Source organism: Coregonus clupeaformis, unplaced genomic scaffold (genome assembly GCF_020615455.1).
Source record: "Coregonus clupeaformis isolate EN_2021a unplaced genomic scaffold, ASM2061545v1 scaf2879, whole genome shotgun sequence".
NCBI lineage: Eukaryota > Metazoa > Chordata > Actinopteri > Salmoniformes > Salmonidae > Coregonus > Coregonus clupeaformis.
This window is the reverse complement of record NW_025536333.1, coordinates 3,846-10,000: the sequence shown is the minus strand read 5'-3', so window position 1 is coordinate 10,000 and position 6,155 is coordinate 3,846. Positions and strand designations below refer to the sequence as shown.

Sequence of the window (6,155 nt, the reverse complement as noted above, 5' to 3'; positions counted from 1 at the left end):
GGAGCAAAACAGGACACAGAAACTGTCCATGGTGCATAGTTGCCCTAAAAGTGACCATTGAAACAACTATAAAATAATAAGTAAAATTCCTGTGACCTGCCTTGACCTGACCTGGTCCCCTTTCAACAATGTGTTCTCCAAATCTGGCAACCACGTCTAGCAAATCATTCCATGGTTTATTTACGTGTCCACGTCTAGCAAATCATTCCATGGTTTATTTACTTGTCAAATCAGCCGGGACATAGATGAAGAAAACATATAATTCCTTACCAGAAGAAATATTTGGAGAGGAAGTTTGCATCTTCCACGGGTGACTTCTGCATCCTAAGAGCACCGCCAGTTTGATTTCACTGCACCTGTATCGCTGTGTCGCTCACATTTGTGTCCCTCCGCTTCCCTTTTCCTTGAGGATGACCCAGCCCTTGTTCTGTTCTGACTGCCCCACCTTGTGCCGACTGTAGCCTAAATGCGCAGATCAGAGGTGATGTCAATGTTGCGAAATTGTCTCTTCCCAAGCCGGAGCTGCGACCACTATCCAACACACTATCGTACTATCCGGCTTCTCAGTTCAGCATTTACTGTTCTCGCACACTGCAGAGCGCACAACACAGACCGCAGCAAATGGGCTGTCTTGTCCTTTCCTTGATCCCAACAATGAGAACACGGTGGTTAGCGAGAGGATCATTTATGGGCTCGCCAAAGATCCCGAGCGCGTCATTTCCATAATGACAGGCCCCTGCAAAAAATGACACGGGTTGCATATTGTGGCAACCCAATTTGCAGAGACATAAACTACTACATTGCCCACCACTTTTTAGCAGGCTGGTTTCACCTCTTCTGCAATTATGTGACCTATTATTTGAATCAATAGGAGGATATGTGATATCATTAATTTGATAGAATGAATGTGGTCCTTCAGAAAACCCAGTTATATCACCTGGGGCTCCAAGCAAAGAATGTATTAGTCTAAAAATATTAGATAATAGAGTTAGTCTGGAGAATATTCAAGAAAAAGTAGGTTAAGTCCTGTCATTTTCTGGGTCATTCCACGAAATGAATCCTTTTGCGTCCCTTTACATTTTACATTTTAGTAATTTAGCAGACACTCTTATCCAGAGCGAATTACAGTTAGTGAGTGCATACATTTTTCATACTGGCCCCCCGCCCACCCACAACCCTGGCGTTGCAAGCGCCATGCTCTACCAACTGAGCTACAGGAGGGATCCCTTTGATGTTATAAGTACAACTTTTGCATCAATATTGCATTTTAAATGCCTGTAATATTAAACTAAATGGCCTTTAATATAGACCACATGGAAAATGCAATAAATCTGATTTTTAAACCTCTACTGCACATCATTGCCTTCAGGCAACAGAAAACATTTTATCCCCTCACACCCCCTATATATTTGTTTAAATTCCTACACATGACAATATGTGATGACAATCTAATGAGGTCCAGAAGTTGGTATGATGTCACAATCAAAATATATTTTAGATTCTTCAAAGTAGCCACCCTTTGCCTTGATGACAGCTTTGCACACTCTTGGCATTCTCTTAACCAGCTTCATGAGGAATTATTTTCCAACAGTCTTGAAGGAGTTCCCACATATGCTGAGCACTTGTTGGCTGCTTTTCCTTCCCTCTGCGGTCCAACTCATCCCAAACCATCTCAATTGGGTTGAGGTCGGGTGATTGTGGAGGCCAGGTCATCTGATGCAGCACTCCATCATTCTCCTTCTTGGTCAAATAGCATTTACACAGCCTGGAGGTGTGTTTTGGGTCATTGTCCTGTTGAAAAGCAAATGATAGTCCCACTAAGCGCAAACCAGATGGGATGGCGTATTGCTGCAGAATGCTGTGGTAGCCATGCTGGTTAAGTGTGCCTTGAATTCTAAATAACTCACCGACAGTGTCACCAGCAAAGCGGCCCCACAACGTAACACCTCCTCCTCCATGCTTCACGGTGGGAACCACACATGCGGAGATCATCCGTTCACCTACTCTGCGTCTCACAAAGACACAGCGGTTGAAACCAAAAATCTCAAATTTGGACCAAATGACAGATTTCCACCGGTCTAATGTCCATTGCTCGTGTTTCTTGGCCCAAGCAAGTCTCTTCTTCTTATTGGTGTCCTTTAGTAGTGGTTTCTTTGCAGCAATTCGACCATGAAGGCTTGATTCACGCAGTCTCCTCTGAACAGTTGATGTTGAGATGTGTCTGTTACTTGAACTCTGTGAAGGATTTATTTGGGCTGCAATCTGATGTGCAGTTATTCTAATGAACTTATCCTCTGCAGCAAAGGTAACTCTGGGTCTTCCTTTCCTGTGGCGGTCCTCATGAGAGCCAGTTTCATCATAGCGCTTGATGGTTTTTGCGACTGCACTTGAAGAAACTTTTAATATTCTTGAAATTTTCCACATTGACTGACCTTCATGTCTTAAAGTAATGATGTACTGTCGTTTCTCTTTGCTTATTTGAGCTGTTCTTGCCATAATATGGACTTGTGTGGTGAGTGTGGTGAAAGGAGTCAGGCGCAGGAGGGTAATCACCAAATACAGAGTTTATTCCTTCGTTGACACACACATGCGCTCCAATAGCGATCAACGAAACAGGCACAGGGGAAACAAACATCCCTGGCAATTACACTGTAACGGAATCCAATAATACATAGGCACAGTAGGTGTGTCCAAACTTTTGACTGGTACTGTATATATATATTTTTTAATAGTTTTTGTTAGGAGAGGCTACTTTTTTGTTGCCTCAGGGCAATGTTGTTCAGTAGACTACTTTTCAGGGCAATATAATGCTCAATTAATGACATGTAATTTGATGTAAAATGATGGCCTTGGTCAATGGTATGCCAACATATCCACTGACATTCACAGCCTTCACAGGCAATGAACAGGGACATTCTATGGGCGAAAGGAGCCTAATCAAGCATACCCTCTGATAGTGAGGACAGTGGGCTTGAGGACAGTGACAGCATGGGAAGAATGGGCCCCAGAATCAGGTTTGAGAGGCGGTGAAATACTAATTTGTGCCCAACTTGTATTTTCTTATGACATGTTTTATTTGTTATTATTGATACATTATCAGAAAGCCTAAATTGTCCAAAAAGGAAGAGATGCAATATCTTTTAAAATGATAAAACAAAATGTGTGCAGTAAAAGGGTTCTACCTGGAACTAAAAAGGGTTCTCAAATGTGGACAGCCGAAGAACTATAGTAATTTTTTTCATTCAATAACCTCTTAAAGGTGCAATATGCAGGAATCGCTCCACCATTTCCTGGTTGCAAAAAAATCTAATAGCTCGCTTAATTTCAGTTTGGCCAACAGCATACCACCCTGCTTCCCACTGCTGGCTTGCCTCTGAAGATAAGCAGTGTTGGTCCTGGTCGGTCCCTGGATGGGAGACCAGAACCTGCTGGAAGTGGTGTTGGAGGCACTCTTTCCTCTGGTCTAAAAACAATATCCCAACGCCCCAGGGCAGTGATTGGGGACATTACCCTATGTAGGGTGCTGTCTTTCAGATGGGATGTTAAACGGGTGTCTTTCTTGACTCTCTGTGGTCACTTAAGATCCCATTGCACTTATCGTAAGAGTAGGGGTGTTAACCCTGGTGTCCTGGCTAAATTCCCAATCTGTCCCTCATATCAATCTGTCCCTCATCCTCTCCCCTGTAACTATTCCCCAGGTCATTGCTGTAAATGAAAATGTGTTCTCAGTCAACTTACCTGGTAAAATAAGGGTAGAAATTGTTTTTTAATGATGTGTAGAGAATCATTGTACAATCTAAACTGCTGTGAGATATATTTTCAATACAAATATTGTATTTTCAGCTGTTTGAGGCTGGTGTACAAAACCGAAAGTAAAGCAAAAGCTAAACTAAGAACGGGAAGCATATAAATAGTGCACATAGAACAGATCTACCGCTTCTTAGACATGCTTTCAATGAGAATGACAGATCTATAACTCACTTTTCTATGTGGTTTTGGTGGGGTCACCCAAAAAGTTACATATTGAAGCTTTAAGATGGGAAAACATATTTTTTATTAAGTTGAACATGTGCTCTTCATGACAGAATGTTAAAATTAGGTGAAATCAAACGTATTTTTTCAACAAGTTACACTACACAAAAAGGACTAATTCTGTGGAACGACCCTTCTACACTTTGAAATAGCAAGAACAAAATGAATAGTGTGGGCTACATCCAATGACTTTAGAATCAAATAGCCTACATAATGCACAATCCTGTACAAAACTGTATTATATTTTAATAACCTGAGTCCATTTACTCACAAAACGTTAATTCACTCATAGTTAAATCCTTCAAAACAAGTTGAGATAGGAAACAAATGATTCTACAATGTCATTCACAAATTACTGTAGAATGATCAGATCACACCCTGTCAGACATCAAAAGGCATAGTACCAACAATTCTTACAATCGTATTCTGAGATTACACGAGCAAAAACAAACAACATGGATCTGCTAACAGAGAACTTGAAACTTTCTATCAGCTTAATCACAATTTAATCAGTCCAGTTTTAGGGAGGATGAAAAAGTCAAGACATTCCATTATGGAACACAGTAGTCTTTAATAAGCGTGCTAGTGGGCTACAAACAGTGTTCTCTCACATCTTGACCCCTCATTATAATCAGTACACTCTTAGAAAAAAGGTGCTAGAACTTAAAATGGATTTTCGGAAGCCTTTTTTCTAAGAGTGTAGGATACATCAGGTATGACGGAGACATCATACAAAATCCCTATTCTCTTGTGCCGGGTTACAAACAGTGTTTCTCAGTTCACCATCAGGTGAGACCATACAAAATCCCCATTCTCCACACAGCTACTATGGTCAGGGCCGTAACCAAGGTTTGAGTTTTAGTGAGGTCTGGAAGGAAGGGGGGCTGTTTCTGAAAGTTGAAGCTCATTTACTGCATTTCTCTACAATAAAAAAACTTTTAAATGCTATTTGGAGAACAGCAAAAACAAGCGAAAATGACCCCAGACATTACCACCTTGGCTGCTGAAGGTTCATTCACCTCAGTCGATCTACAAACACATAGCCTATTAGTTATACAATTGTAATGTTATACCCCTGAAAGAGGGAAATATGAGAAATGATTCACACTGACACGTAGCATCAGCGACGAAACGAAAACCTATGACATTTTTTTTACTGGATTGTTTGCATTTTGATTGCATAAGGAAGATAGGCCATGTGGAGATGATCATATATGATTAGTACAGATTTCCTTAGGGGACCCCACAAGGGGCCCCGACCCCAAGTTTGTTAACCACTGTACTAACCTCTCTGCTTGCTTCCTCTGCTTTGCAGCCTGCCTCAGCCACACCACTGATCACTGCTGAGTGCCACATCACTGTCTGTCTCAGTAACCTATGAGAACTTAGTAGCATATTATTTTCTCCATTTAACGTTAGCTTCTTACTTCATCCTAGCTGGCTAAGTAATACTTGCCAGAACCCTTCAACATTACTGCCCCTCCCAAAAGATAACATTTGTGGATAATTGGCCCTCTTTCTGGGACTCACCCACAAACAGGACCAAGCCTGACCTGCTGAGGAGTGACGGACTCCATCCTAGCTGGAGGGGTGCTCTCCTCTTATCTACCAACATAGATAGGGCTCTAACTCCTCTAGCCCCACAGTGAAATAGGGTGCAGGCCAGGCAGCAGGCTGTTAGCCAACCTGCCAGCTTAGTGGAGTCTGCCAATAGCACAGTCAGTGTAGTCAGCTCAGCCATACCCATTGAGACTGTGTCTGTGCCTCGACCTAGGTTGGGCAAAACTAAACATGGCGGTGTTCACCCTAGCAATCTTATTAGGATAAAGACCTCCTCCATTCCTGCCATTATTGAAAGAGATCGTGATACCTCACATCTCAAAATAGGGTTACTTAATGTTAGATCCCTCACTTCAAAGGCAGTCATAGTCAATGAACTAATCACTGATCATAATCTTGATGTGATTGGCCTGACTGAAACATGGCTTAAGCCTGATGAATTTGCTGTGTTAAATGAGGCCTCACCTCCTGGTTACACTAGTGACCATATTCCCCGGCATCCCGCAAAAGCGGAGGTGTTGCTAACATTTACGATAGCAAATTTCAATTTACAAAAAAAAAAT

At 41.9% G+C, this 6,155-nt stretch overlaps 1 pseudogene; it reads right to left on the bottom strand.

The window, feature by feature from the left end:
• LOC123481279 overlaps window positions 1–659 on the bottom strand; it is a 44,987-nt pseudogene extending 44,328 nt beyond the window's left edge.
• Between the last annotated feature and the right edge of the window lie 5,496 nt (window positions 660–6,155).